We start from the raw sequence: 14823 nt of genomic DNA on the forward strand, positions 1-14823 counted from the left end.
ATACGCTTGAAATTCTCTAAGGTTGTAGATACAGCAATAAGGAATAACTCAGTAGGCAGTAGAGATGAAGAGGTATGGACATGTCTAAAAAGGGAAATCACAGTAGTTTGAAAGAATAACATAGGTACAAAGAAGGTAACCCCGACGAAACCATGGGTAACGGATGAAATAATTGAGCTAATCGATGAAAGAAGGGAATAAAAAAATGTTCTGGGAAATTCATGAATAAAGAAATACAGGTTGCTGAGGAATTAAATAAATAGGAAGTGCAGAGAAGCTACGACGAAAAGGCTGTATGAAAAACGTGAAGAAATCGAAAAGAAATGATTGTCGGACGGACTGACCCAGCATATAGGAATTTCAGAATAACCTTCGGTGAAATTTAAAGCAAGGGTGGTAACATTAAGAGTGCAATGGAAATTCCACTGTTAAATGCAGAGGAGAGAGTGGATAGGTGGAAAGAGCACACTGACGGCCTCTACGAGGGAGATGACTTTTCTGAGGTTCAAAATGGTTCAAATGGCTCTGAGCACTATGGGACTCAACTGCTGAGGTCATCAGTCCCCTAGAACTTAGAACTACTTAAAGCTAACTAACCTAAGGACATCACACACATCCATGCCCGAGGCAGGATTCGAAACTGCGACCGTAGCAGTCGCGCGGTTCCGGACTGAGCGCCTAGAACCGCTAGACCACCGCGGCCGGCGCTTTTCTGAGGTGATAGAAGAAAAAACACGAGTCGATTTAGAAGGGGGATCCAGCATTAGAATCAGAATTTACGAGAGCTTTGGAGAACTTAAGATCAAATAAGACAGAAGGAATAGCCAACATTCCATCAGAATTTCTAAAATCGTTGGAGCAAGTGGTAAAAGATGACTATTCACGTTGGTGTATAGAATGTATGAGTCTGGCAACATAACACCAAACTTTCGGAAAAATATTACCCACATAATTCCGAAGCCTGCAGGAGCTGACAAATGCTAGATTTATGGTACAGTCAGCTTAACACCTCACGCATCGAAGTTGCTGACAAGAAAATATACAGAAGAATGGAAAAGAAAACTGAGGCTGTGTTACATGACGACACAGAAATCCACATCTATGCTTTCATTTATAAGTTTTTGTGCTTCACTGAAATGATCATACAGCACCAAGGTATCGCAAACAAAGAAACAAAATGTTGAACATCCGCCATCACTATGATCTCGAGATTACTTACCGTCCGTGATCTGAAACTAATTTACCAGTCAAAAGAGTGATTTGGCTTTAGGAAAGGTAAAGGCACGAAAGAAGCAATTCTGATGTTGCTGTTGATAATGGAATAAAGACTAAAGAAAAATCAAAACACTTTCATAGGATTTGTCGACTTGGAAAAGTACGTAAAATGGTGCAAGATGTTCGAAATTTTGAAAAAAATAGGGGTAAGTCATAGGGATTTTATGTAAAATTATAGAAGAGACAAGAGAGAACAATAAGAGTGGACGGCCAGGGACGAAGAGCTCGAATTAAAAAGGGTGAAGACAGGGATGTGGTCAAAAAAATGGCTCTGAGCACTATGGGACTCAACTGCCGTGGTCATAAGTCCCCTAGAACTTAGAACTACTTAAACCTAACTAAGGACATCACATCCATGCCCGAGGCAGGATTCGAACCTGAGACCGTAGCGGTCGTGCGGTTCCAGACTGTAGCGCCTTTAACCGCTCGACCACTCCGGCCGGCAGGGATGTAGTCTTTCATCCCTACTGTTCAATCTGTACATCGAAGAAGCAATGATGGAAATAAAAGAAAGAGGGAATTAAAATTCAAAGTGGAAAGATACCAATGGTACGATTCACTGATGACATTGCTATACTGAGTGAAAGTAAAGACGAATGACATGATCTGAGTGGAATGAAAAATCTAATGAGTACAGAATATGGACTGAGAGTAAATCGAAGAAAGACGAAAGTAATGACAAATAGCAGAAATGAGAACAGGGAGAAACTTAACATTGGAATTGATGGTCACGAAGTAGATGAAGTTAAGGAATTCTACTACCCAGGCAGCAAAATAACTAATGACAGACGAAGCAAGGAGGACATCAAAAGCAGACTAGCACTGGCAAAAAGAGCATTCCTGGCCTAGAGGAGTCTAGTAGTATCAAACATAGCCTTAATTGAGGAAGAAAGTTCTGAGAGTGTGTGTTTGGAACACAGGGTTGTATGATAGTGAAACATGGACGGTGGGAAAATCGGAACAGAAGAGAAACGAAGCATTTGTGGAGTGGTGCTATAGAAGAATGTTGAAAATCAGGTGGACTGATAAGGTAAGGAATGAGGAGGTTCTGTGCAGAATCGGGGAGAAAAGGAATATGTGGAAAACACTAACAAAGAGAAGGGGTAGCGTAATCTGTGTCCATGCTTGCTGTACGTCCCGTCACCTGATGCGATACAGCATACTCTCATAGTGGAGAAGACAATAGCATACCTGTATTCGATGCTACGACTTGACGCCCAGTATGTACTGTTGACACATTGATAAGGGCTACCGTCTATGCTGCCACTTGTAGCGAATTCATAGAAACCTCATTGCTCTCTTAGCATAGTTTTCTCCCGAAATCGTTTGAAATTCAAAGGGTTTTCTTTACCGTTCCACTCTCGAACAGTTCGCGGGAAAAACGAACGCAGTGCGAGCTCTGGTTTCTCTTTTTCATCACAATGTTTCGCAATCATAGGATAAATTTGGTGATCGAAATTCCGTGAAAAGTTTTTGTTTAAATGAGTGGTACCCCAACTCGCGTATCATATCCGTGACTCTCTCTCCCCTATATCGTGCTAGTACAAAACGAGCTGCCCTTCTTTGAATTATTTCGATGTCGTCCGTAATTCTTGCCTGGTAATGTTCCAACACCTCACAGCAATACTCCAGCAGAGGACGGAGAAGCGCAGTGTAGGCAGTCTCTTCAGTGGATTTGTTGCATCTTATAAGTGTTGGTTCGCCTTCCCCGTAACATTATATATGTGATCGTTCCAATTTTTGTTCGTGATTGTTACCCATAGGTGGTTAGTTTAGTTGACAGCCTCAGAATTGTATGCTTTATCGACTAACAGAAATTTAATGGATTTCTTTTGGTACTCTTGTGAATGACTTCACACTTTTCATATTTTAGTGTGAACTGCCACTTTTTTCGTCATAGAGATATACTAGCTTAATGCCCGCTGACTTGTTCATGTACAGTATTGTTTTTCATTTTATTTTATCAAATTTTTATGTTGTTCTCATATTGCAACACCTATTAAGTTTTTTTACGCTGATTAAGGTCATATAAGCATGGTCTTTTCCGAATGTAATTCTGACCAGACAGCGATTGTTGTAGCTGGAGTCCAAAGTTTTCGTTAATCATGCCTTTTGTGTTCTTGTGGAGATGTTTCCATAGCAACTTTCATCCCCTAACAAATATTGCTTTGAATCAGACCGAGAAGTGAAATACCAATTTTCATCAATTTAGCCTTAATTTTTTTTAATGTTGTGAAATATTTTCTCAAAAAATTTCATCCTCTATTGTACTCCCTTAGGGACTGAATTTTGAGAAACACGTATATTTTTATTTCTAACCGAGAAGTCACATACCAGTTGTCATAGCCGGCCGGTGTGACCGTGCGGTTTCTAGGCGCTTCAGTCTGGATCCACGAGACAGCTACGCTCGCAGGTTCGAATCCTGCCTCGGGCATAGATGTGTGTGTGTCCTTAGGTTAGTTAGGTTTAAGTAGTTCTAAGTTCTAGGGGACTGATGACCTCAGATGTTAAGTCCCATAGTGCTCAGAGCCATTTGAACCAGTTGTCATAGATGTAGCCTTAAAAATCCTTTAGTAATGTATTTATTTAAAAAGAAAATTCACAGTCCTTGTAACTGAATTTCGAAGAATGCTGAAACAAGAATTTTTATTTTCTGACTGAGAAACCAAATACCAGTTATCGTAGTTCTATCTTCAAAATTCCCTTAATAGCGAGATACTCTCAAAAAGCCTTTCATCCCCTATTTAACTCCCTTAGGAGTGGAATTTCGGACAATCCCTTCTTAAAGGATGCCTACAGTATAAGATCCACACCATTCCCAAACTTCAAAATACTATCCTTATCGGTTTGGCCTGGGCGATGATGAGTCAGTGAATCAGTCTGACCGTATTTCACTCCCTTCGGGACTAATTTTCCAAAAACAGTGAAACATAGATATTTTTTATTTGTAATCAGAAGTCAAATACCAGTGTTGATAGATGCCTTTTTAAAAATACTTTGGTAGTTCTTTAGTAATGATATATTTTCAAAAAATGCTTTCACCCACTATTTCACCCCATAGGGTTAAATTTCCAAAAATGCTGAAGCATATATTTCCTTATTTGTGACCGAGAAGTAAAATACCGATTTTCGTAGGTCTAGCCTCAAAATTTCCTTAGCGTCCTGTCTTTGAGAACGAGAGCAGAAGAGTTTACGATAAGCAATGATAGTGTAAACATTATTGTTCACCAACATTCATAGACTTTGCTGATCTCCAACAAGGACTGAACACTGTGATTTGAGTCATTCCACAACATGCATTTGCCGACCGTTCCCAACAGCTTTATGACCGGTGACAAAAGTGTGTTGTAACTAATGGTATTTTGTTTCTAACTTTTGTTTCCTTCATTTTATGAGACCATTCGCCAATCTTTTCTGACGCTCTTTGTATGTAAAGCGTAATAGAAAGGTTTCGACCAGTCAGAGACAATCAGTTATGTATTATGATGTTTCTGACGAAGAATGCGAATTTCAGAATGTACAACACTTTTGAAATTAAAATTATGGGGTGAAGTTGACCGGCTACGAGCGAAACTATACGAAACAATAAGAAAGCTACGAGAGATACATCTCGACATGTTCTGCTACTGCAACCGTAATATTTCTATTATTCTCGAAGACTAGAATGAATTTTTATGGTCCAAAGCTATGGCTTATATTTGTCTTGCACCTAGATACCTTGATGACCCTTTTCTGTCAGGGCTTTTGATATTGCTCTATCTTGATGAATAATCTGAACTATGTTTATAATAAACTTATTTTTAAAAACATGACACTTTGTTGTAAGTTTACATGTAATGGATGACGATGTATATTTCATTGTCAATTTTACTTTTTTAAAGAAATGACGTTCTATATTTTCAAAACACACTGTCATTTTAAATGTGTGATTTAAAATGTTGCGTAAACTGTCTTAAAAATAATTTTAATACATTGGAGGGAAGACGTAATTGCCGTGTGGTATATGTATCGAAATTTATTGATTATCGGACACCACCATGTAACAAGTGTGTAGTTACTTATCTGTGAAACCATTGTACTAGCTAAGTCGCCGTTGTGGTGTCAAGCGATTAGTGTGTGCTAGGTCATGAGCACAACACGTTGTATGTTTTAATTGTATGTTATTTTATGTATGAAATGATGATGTTTCCTGCCACTATTACAGTGTGGCACAATATCCTTATGTGATTTTCAGTGTTGTAACAATCACGTACATCTAACAATGGTACAAGGTATGTTTCCTGCCACTATTTATTACAGTTTGGCACAATATCCTTATGTGATTTTCAGTATTGTAACAATCACGTACATCTAACAATGGTATAAGGTACGTTCTAATGTTGAAGTAGTGCACACAGTGGTTAAATGAAAGAGCGTGTATTTGAACCACCTTCACTTGGGATGTTTGTTTTTGAGACTTTCAGATCCAATGATGACAGTGTATATCTGTCAAAACCGGCCATAGTAATAAAAAGAATTTTTAATCCCTTACTGCGTGACTATTTTATTGTTTTGAAAAAAATGTCACATGTTAATTTCAGTGTCCTGATGGCTATAGAAATAGTTAAAAAATTATATCTTTTATGTGTGGTCCATTGGTTTTGATTTAAGGGTTTGTGCCATATATGGGACAGCATGCAGTTATGGCTAACATTATGTGATACTAGTTTCAAGTTGGATGAGAAAACACTTCGAAAACATACAACAAGATATAAACATACATTAGCAGAACTAAGTTTATTTTTTTAAGTAATTACAATTTCTGTACATCAATTTACATGTTTGTCAAACAAAATTATTTATCATTTAGTCTATTCATTGTGAAATTTCATGAAACAGTTTTTCTCCTTACTCAAACATAAAGATGCACTGCACTTCAGACATGCTATGTTGGATTTTCCATTGCAATCTGGATACTTGCATCGACCACGGTTTTCGAGCCAAACTGGCATGTGATCTATGCCATCCTGTCGTACCTGACGCTGTGGAAGATCTACCACAGAATTTTTCTTCTTTTCACTGTCCAGCTGTTTTTGGACTTCGTTGCTTGGCTTACCTCTCTTCTTGGATAATGTTTTGTCCTTTTTACAGAGGGCACCTGCAACTGCTACCTTGAAATCCACTATGGGCATGTAGTCTATATTTCTCCTTCTCCATAGTAGCCAGCTATTAACACAAGCTAGATCAATTAGATGAAAGAATATCTTTAGATACCATTTTTTATGTGATTTGAATTCTGTAATATCCAAGCGTAGAATCTAACAGATTGACACCACCCATGTAGTGATTGTAGACCATCACAGAGCGTGGGCAAAGTATCATTTCGTATTTCTTTCCTTTCTGAAAATACTCTTATTTTTCGTCTTCTGGCTTGGATCCAACATGTGTGGACAAAGTGTTGACTGTTGTCAAACCAAGATACTACTGGCAATTGTACACCATCTACTGTTGCTACCTTCTCCTTCATGCTACGTCGGCCATTCTTCTTCATTTCTGCCTCTTTAGGAAATATGTAACCTGGTGCAAGATTGGCACGGACTGTTCCTAATTACCGTATTCCTTACTTATGCAAATACGCTACCAAGGTATACTAGTGAACCAATTGTCAGAAAAAAAAAGCTTGTGGTTCACATGTCGTGAGACTATTTGCGTAATATGCGCAACAACATTACTGCCAACTCCTTGTTCCACAGCACCAGGTACTGTAACATTATCCCGAGCACCAGCAAAAATTTCATAATCGTAGCTGAATCCTGACATCCCACTAATAACCAAAGCTTTGAACCCCCATATATGTGGTTTACTAGGACTGTATTGTTTTAGTGAAGATCTGCACTTTGTTGGAGTATTCTGTACGTCCACAGCTAAAATGTCCTCTTTTGGTACTCGCAACATTCTTTCAGGCAACTGGTCTAGCAGTGGGCGAATTTTGAAAAGTTTGTCATGGTTGCGGTCACTAGGGGGACTAGATTACTGTTATCACAGAGGTGTATGAAGCGTTTTATTTCTTCCCATCGGCTACAGCTCATTATGTCACTTACAGCAGGATGGCCCAGATGTTGAGACCAATAATGCCTTCTTGCAGGGAGTTGAATAATGGACATAAGCATGGCCGTACCAATAAATTGTTCCATTTCTTCTACATTAACATTTGCACTTTTATTGGCTTGGCATTGTACAGAATACAAATTAGTTTGTTTGGTTATGTACTGCACTATATCTTCAATAAAGAAATACTGAAAATATTCCACAGGAGTGTCAAGATCCAATATTTTCTCAGGAAGTTTAGTATTACCGGCGAATTTTATGTCTTCAACTTTTCTAATCGAGTGTCCTACGTTTCAGTGTATTGTAGGTTTCTCCACCTTAGCAGGATGTTTTGAAATTCATTGCTTTGCTCTAACCCTATCTGCAACACGATTCTCAGCAAAGTTAGAATCAGCAGTAAGCCTCATCTCATTATCATCTTCTGATTCTGATTCCGTTTGGCTGGCCGGATGGCCGAGCGGTTGTAGGCGCTACAGTCTGGAACCACGCGACCGCTTCGGTCGCAGGTTCGAATCCTGCCTCGGGCATGGATGTGTGTGATGTCCTTAGATTACTTAGGTTTAAGTAGTTCTAATTTCTAGGGCACTGATAACCTCAGAAGTTAAGTCCCATAGTGCTCAGAGCCATTTGAACCATTTGATTCCGTTTCTGGTATCACAGTTCTTTTTCTTGTTATATTATAGCTTTTAGGTATGATAGCATCATCACTCTGAACAAAGCACAACATCTTCGTTTTGAAAATATTGTTCTGCAGAAAAGTTTCGTCATCTGACGTATCTGGGTCTTCACTAACATTTCCATCCTCAATAAATCTTCTTGTGGCAGAAGAGCTGTAAACTTTGTTCCATTCATTGCACTAACACAGCTGAAAAGAAAAGATATATTTTACTACAAAAGTTAGGTTATGATGAATGTTTACTCTATGCTACCAATAACGCATGTCACAAACCGGTTTTTCAGTATTATATGTATTCTAATTGACAAATATATAAACTTACGTCTTTACAATTACCCACAGACGTCCTTTCACCTCTAGAAATTATATAAACTCCGAAGTCAAATGTTTACTGCGTCATATAAAACTTTTCGTATGAACGAACTTGACGTAAGAAGCTCGCAGCGCAAAGCAAAGATTCTTACTACGTAGTTCCTTACTCTCTCAACAGATGGCATTCATTGCTTGCAGGGATATCCTCAACAGCGTACCGTATCTGTCCCATCACGCGTTTACGAAATATATTTTCAAATATGAGCTCCACAATGAGGAAAATGGTATGTGCCAAATCTGACCCTGTATACGGTAAGGGTTTAACTATCTTAGCAAACTTGATTCATCAAGAAATAATAAAACTTTTAGATCGCCTCCCAACGACTGACGCAATGTCAACCGTGAAACGATATTTTAGTTATTGATCGCTGCAGTCCCACTAATGTGAAGCGAATACTCCATAGAATTGTGTTAGTCGGTTGGTATTACTTTTGAGACCTCTGGACTGCTATGCTGGTGCATACCTACAGGCCGCTACGGCGTGACAGCTTCGCGCCTCGCCTCGTTACATGCGCTCGCCGGCGCTGTGTTTTCAAATGAGAGCCCGGTATCTGACCGAAACTCTTGATTGCGTAATTCGTCATGAGCCTAATCTTACGCACGCTGCTGCTTTTCGTTATTTTTTCCTCAGAGACGTTGTTTATCAGTCCTCTGTACGTTACGCCGCAAAACATGCCGAGTACACACTGTTGCCAACTTGCACGATATTTGAATCGCTAGCGATTTGGCTCGGTTATTTCCATCTTTCCTCCGTAGTCTCATTTCATTTGATAAAACATGGTTCTTCCGATAATCAGTGTAACCTATAACATGATTTGGAAATTTCTGTCTCATTTTTGTATTGATTTCAGATTTTAATGAAACCCAATAAAGTTTTTTAAACTGTGCATAAGTACTACAAAAACGTTACTTTTAACGAAAATACTAAACATAGGTGAAGGTTCAGGTATCGAATTTTTGTGGATAGTCGAAACGACTGAGTCAAACGATTCCAAATTTTCTTTAGTTCACCTGATCTATGTTCTGTTATTTATTACTAAACTTGCAAAAATGAACTACAACAAACTAGAATATGTGTAAATTATTTCGGGAGCCTCAATTTTCCGAATTTGAATGTAGAGTATATGATACGAAGTAGGACTTTGGTGCCGAACCAGCTTCACACAAGGAAACAACGACTTTAACGACTTAAGAGTGAAATTTTACACACACAAAATAAATACTACAAGTAATTTATAAGTGCGCAATAACAGTGAGATTGTGTGCTTAACTGAACTATTATTTGGCGATGAAACAGCTGTTAAAGTTGTAGAAAGGGTTAGTCAATATATTAAGTACTACTAATATTGACAGAAGTTAAAATATTTTATACATCGTATGAGATTACTTACAGAATAATGAAAGACAGTTGTGCAAGTATTGACAGACATGAATGTACACGTCTATAACTGCCGTAATATATATATATTATTTTATTAACGGCACCTGTGCAATGTCCTCACTACGTTATAAGCGTCAGTCGTGGTCAAACTAGTGTTTTGGGTAGCTGAGTGCATTACATCGCAGCTCAGTGTTTTCGAGCGTGCGCAAATGTTGGTGCTGGTATTGTGGATACTTCCGTAACCAAGATAGCAAAGTGTCTGGTGTTTCAAGAGGCTCCGTGTCGAAGATTTATACCACATACAGAGAAAGTGGAAGAACATCATCAGCTAAGTTACGACGCGGACGAAAATGCGTTTTGAGTGATCGTCTTTGAAGAGGACTGTGACGAGAAATAAGTTGAACGACACTCGTGAAAGTCACAAAATAATTGTCTTCCTCGCTACCGATTCAGCGCCAAAACAACACGAATGGAGCTCCATCAGCAAGGAATTGTAGGGCGAGGTGGAAGGCCGAACTCCACATCAGTGATACAAATGTCCTAAACTGGAAAACGTGGTGCTTAAGGTATACAATCTGTACTCTGGAGCAATGGAAGAGAGTAATTTGGTCGGATGGGTCTTGTTACACAGAGTTTCCAATTTTTGGCCGAGATTACTCCGCAAGAGTGAAATTCAGCGGAGGTTCGGTGATAATTTGGACAGCCATATCGTGGTATCTCATGGGCCCCGTCTAAGACGTCTATTTTTTTTGATGATGTTATTGGATGTGTTAATATTTGTGAAGGAAAATGATATACTTGAAGGATTGTGGTCAGAGAAACAGTTGTTAGGCAACAGTATCTGCGCCTGCGATGGCATCACTGTGGAGCTGTATAATCTCTGACAGTCAGTAGTTAACAGCTGCGGTGTACAGCAGGCGGGATTCGTTGAGTGTACAGTCTAATGCATGGATTCGCTTTTGGAACTACGTGAGTTCCAGATATATTACGAGGAGGAAGGATGACTCAGAACAATGGTTGGATAGCATACGGACATAAAATGTTTTTGAAATGAAGAAGAAGGTATTAATTAATGAGGAAAAAAATTTATTTTAATTTTCGTAGACTTGTATTGTTGGTCCACTTACCCTCTTCACAGTCGAATTTTTGATAATTAGTCTATTGACTTATCTTCTGAGTTAATTTACTGTATCATGGAAGTTATTAGATTAAATGAAATTTCATATTAGAGTATATAAATGTTTTTTATATTAATTTCCTTCCTAACTGTAATTTCAGAACTTAAAGTTTGAGTCATGTGTTACATTGGAATTCTATGTCAAGATTATGAACCCAATTTCACTGGACCAATTGTAGTTAATTTTTAACAATATTTTTTTAGCTGTTGCGGAGTCTTGCAGTGTTGCTGTTTCTGCTAGCACTTCATTTTGTTGTTGAGATTCATAATACGCGATTGTTTCATCTCCTTTGAGCAATTTACATTCTGTCAGTTTCTTTATTTTACCAGGGCCATATGTCATGCAGAAATTTTCGTGTGTTTCGGTTTACATTCTTATACAGAACGACATTACAGTTTTTTGTATATATACAGTTACGTTTTTTCCAACAGTTCGCACTGACCTAGTCTACTGAGCGTGAAATTGTTGGATTGCTTATTTATTTGCTTATGAATGAAATCCGTTTTCACAAACACAGGATTCTTTTCAATTACATATAAGTGATGTGACTTTGAGCACAGTAGCGCATTTAGGTTGCCAGTTCACATTCGCAGCTTTGTAATTACGATAACACATACACAAGTAAAGGCTACTTACTCACTAACGTCGTTACTCGACAAGGTCACATTACTGTTGCCGATTATGTGACCCCTTCGAGCAGATCAGGTGCATCTGATGGTACATGTTTGTTAGCCAGTGGTTAAGCTCTGTTCGGAGACGACATAGCCACAGTTCGCACAGATTGCATCGTTCAGGATTGGTTTTGTGAGCACGAGGAGGAATCTCAATATTATTGCTTTGGAGAGAAGGGTGCGTGGTCTCTAGCCATACAGACCACCGTTGTCTGAACTTGCCAATATTTTTCTTGAACTATAAGATTCCCTTGAAAACCGTACAGGACTTGCATTTGGATCTGTTTTGAGAGCCAAAGGGTTTCTTGCGCCGTACTAGGCAAGTTAACTTAATGTGTAGTTTTTGGGTTTGGCATATTTTTATTCACCCCCTGTGCATAGTTCACAGTAATTCTTTATATTCCTTACAATTTCTACTCTGATAACTCATTATCACTATTGGACTCTAGTACAGTACTTCGAACAACTAAAGATAGTACCTGATCTAATTAGTTTTTTCCGTACTTGTAGCCCATCGCTGGCCGCTGTGGCCGAGCGGTTCTAGGCGCTTCAGTTTGGAACCGCGCGACCGCTACGGTCGCAGGTTCGAATCCTGCCTCGGGCATGGGTGTGTGTGATGTCCTTAGGTTAGTTAGGTTTAAGTAGTTCTCAGTTCTAGGGGACTGATTACCTAAGATGTTAAGTCCCATAGTGCTCAGAGCCATTTGAACCATTTTTTTGTAACCCATCTAAGGGCTTATGCTATCTACATTTGTCTATCTGCACCCCACAGGAGAGAACAGTGTCTGCGAGGTAGCAGCAGAGCCTACAGTAATACCTGTTTTATTGAGGACTCGCTTCACATTCACAACGCTACAACCATAGTAGCGTAGGCTAAAATACATGCTCTCAAAATTTTAAAATGACGCCAGTGCATTTTGATGATGCTTTTTTGTTAGTATCTCCCATTATAATATGAAAATACCATAAATACCATGTGTTTAAAAAACGATGATGTCACATGCTCCCACCGGACGCGGTATTGGTCATATCTTGAAGAAAAGTTCCTGTTGCGTGACTGAGGAGACGAAAGTGAGGTGAAAGTAGAGGCTTTGCAAACTATAGCATATGCTTCGTACGCTTCGTGTACGGAATACTTAAACAGTCTGGACTACAGTTTAGAAGTGTATGAGAAATTTATATGAATCTTGCTTAACGATGTCGTAAAATGGAGCGATGTTTAAATGTGTGTGCTTGTGGTTAGAAATGATTCCGGGACTTAACATCTCAGGTCATCAGTCCCCTAGAACTTAGAACTACTTAATCCTAACTAACCTAAGGACATCACATACATCCATGCCCGAGGCAGGATTCGAACCTGCGACCGTAGCGGTATCGCGGTTCCAGACTAAGCGCCTAGAACCGCTCGGCCACACCGGCCGGTTAGTTCTTTTGTGTTGGATAGAAATGTTTTAGTATTTCTCCTCTCACAAGTTATTTTTCAGCAACTTTCTAATGTATTAGAATTTGAATTATCACTACCAAGTATTAATGCGCCTGTAGAAAGGGTTTTTACAAGCATGAACAAAATATGAACACCAGAAAAACGCAATTGAAAATTGAAAGGCTAAAAGCATTTTTGCTTACCAAAATAAATTTCGAATACTGTTGAATCTAGTTCTTCAATTACTTGAAGCAAAATGAGAAATTTCTGAAGAAAAATCATTCTACAGAAAAATGTAGCCTTGCGGGGCAGCCGCGCGGTCTCAGGTGCCTTGCCACGGCTCGCGCGGCTGCCCCCGTCGCAGTTCGAGTCCTTACCTGAGGCATGGGTGTTCTGTTGTCCTTAGCGTAAGTCAGTTTAAGTTAGATTAAGTAGTGTGTAAGCCTAGGACCGATGACCTCAGCGGTTTGGCCATACACGAACTTACCACAACTTTCCACATTTTTTCTGAAAAATATGTTCAGTAACAAACAATTTTATTACTTGCGACATTGTTTTTTAATGTTTATAGTGGTAATAATGTCTCACATTACTATTTTATATACTGTAATAACATTGCCGCTCTTATAACGAATACGTCGAGTACTCTAATACTTACATTTTGTTTATTAATAATAAATACATAAATAAAGTTTTAGATTTACTAATTGAATTAACTTAACGGCATAAGGTTAACGCTAATTAAAACAAAAAGTCATTTGGGAAGTCTCCCGCTTTCAGCTTCAGAAAATATGCTCACATTAGATACGAACCAGTCTGCCCTCATTTCCAGCTTGCGTAGAAGTACGCGCAGTAGGCAGTGCTACATGTGGCTACCATGTGTCATAACGCGTCCTTCAGCCCTTCGTCGCACTCTATCACGCACCATTGCAAGCACAACTGGCTCCATTTGGATTGCGTCGAAGGCATTGATCACGCGCTTCTACAACGTCCGCACGTTGTTGACAGGTTGGGTGTACACAAATGTCTTTGAATGCCCCCTCAGCCAGAAAAGGTTAACCGGGAGGGCGTGCTATCGTTCCTCTTCGACCAATCAACCGGCCACTAAATTTTGCGCTGAGATACGGTCGCACGATGCTTAGGAATTAGTGTTGTGCTCCGTCGTAAACCAAAGTCGTTGTCTTTCTGCGAGGGTAACGTTCTCCAGTAGCGCTGGTAATTACTGTGCAGTGAGCTGCTGCAGTAATACGATCTACGTATTGCTCGTTACACTAAAACGGCCCGTATCTTAGCACATATTTGTTTCCGGAAATAAAATTATAGCAACTTTTCTTGTAGTTTTGACCAGTACTACTTCCTGGCTATTTTCATACTTCGAGCTTCTTATAAGACTTAACCAGACTATCTTTACCGAACAGTTGATAAAGCATGGACACGAATCATCCAACGTGGAACAAGACATGAAAATTATAAAAGTGAACGACCTCAAAAAGCTTCTGACATAACAAGAAAACGTTCATATACAAAGAGCCCTTGCAATGAAGAAAGTGTTTAATGACCAAATTAATATAAGCAGTAACTCTCTGATCATGTTAGCATCTAGAACAATAAGCAACATATATGTGGAACATAATGAGAATAAGTAATTAATTAATCATCTCCTCGCCCCTTCTCTATCCTTCTCTCTCTATCCCTCCCTCCCCCTTCTCCGCTCTCTCACTCTCTCTCTCTCTCTCTCTCTCTCTCTCACACACACACAC

At 39.2% G+C, this 14823-nt stretch overlaps 1 protein-coding gene across 2 annotated transcripts in view; it reads right to left on the reverse strand.

Annotated features, from left to right (window-relative positions):
* The window catches only part of LOC126481330 (muscle, skeletal receptor tyrosine protein kinase-like), a 617768-nt gene that overhangs the window by 181269 nt on the left and 421676 nt on the right, over positions 1-14823 (reverse strand). The gene's annotated exons all lie outside the window — the stretch shown is intronic.

The sequence above is a fragment of the Schistocerca serialis genome, chromosome 5 (genome assembly GCF_023864345.2).
Source record: "Schistocerca serialis cubense isolate TAMUIC-IGC-003099 chromosome 5, iqSchSeri2.2, whole genome shotgun sequence".
NCBI lineage: Eukaryota > Metazoa > Arthropoda > Insecta > Orthoptera > Acrididae > Schistocerca > Schistocerca serialis.